Here is a 1,333-nt window from a genome sequence, read left to right as displayed (position 1 = left end):
TAAGAACTAACTACATATGCATAAAACCTATGGTTAGAAAACGTTGTAAGTTACGACTATGTTTATTTAATGCCAAAACCAGTAATTACATATAGATTGAAAATATTACTTATACATTGAAATATGTAATATGTAATTTAAAAAAATGCCTTAAGGGCGCAGATTTTAATATGAGAAATATTAATGTCATTAAATGGCACTAAATTGTTGCTTATCTGAAAGCGCATAGAAAAACTTGGCTTTAGATAAGTTTATGGAAATTTTGTGAATTTTAAGGTCAATGACGTTTTTATTAAGTGTATTTTTATAATTACTACTTGAATTTTCGATTACCTAGTTAACTATGTAAATTAAAATAAGATTATTGGACAGCTCGAGCCATACACGGCAATACATAAATACTTAAGCATCAAAGTAAAATATAATTAATTTTTTAACATGTGAGCTACAGATATGCAATGCCTTGTGAAAGCACAGACATACATAATAATATGAATGAAATGAAGAAACGATCAATTATGCACAAACGTTACGTAAATATATGGAAATTAAGACCGAGTCTATAGCTCAATTAAAAGCATTGATTTAGATAATATGTACAATTCGAAAACAAATCCGATGCGCTGAAGATGGTGCATGACATTTTCAACAGTTTCCATGTGGAAGTGTATCTAGCACATTATTATTGCTAATTAATATTTAAATAAAAAACGAAAATCTTTGTTTGATACTTGGAGTACAAAGTTTACATATATACCTATTTCCAGCCAAGCTGTTTCAGTTTATTCTTTATGCGAGTTAAATTCTAGCTGAATCTCATAGTGTTCATAAAACAACCTATTCATTAAAATAATATACTCACTACCTATGTTATTACTTTTGGAGAAGATTTTTACAGTTTTCATTTGTGAAATAGCTCTTGGTAGAAAAATACTAATGGTATGTCAGTCAACGCCTTTATATTTTATGTTTTATTTTAAACAATTCTTATTTTAACTATGTCTCTAACTTATTATTATACTATTCAAAACAGAACACGTGGGTAAATACACCGGTTCTGTTTTGAACACACACAAGGGTTCAAATACACGTGTGTTTTTACTAGATAATGAATCTGGGTATTAATCTAACTATCATGATACGACTCTTTTTCTCTTATACATGATTATGATCTGGAAATCGTATTCCGATGTGTATTCTTTCTGGTTCTTGCATCTTTAGAACAACAGTGAATGGGCATTTTTCAAAGCAAGTGCGTTCTATCTTGGACCAGATCTACTCTTACCTAAGTTATACGTACTCAATAGTCATGGCGTGGCTAAGCGCATGCTTA

The sequence above is a fragment of the Bicyclus anynana genome, chromosome 1 (genome assembly GCF_947172395.1).
Source record: "Bicyclus anynana chromosome 1, ilBicAnyn1.1, whole genome shotgun sequence".
Taxonomy (NCBI): Eukaryota; Metazoa; Arthropoda; class Insecta; order Lepidoptera; family Nymphalidae; genus Bicyclus; species Bicyclus anynana.
Note: the sequence above shows the minus strand (reverse complement) of the source record.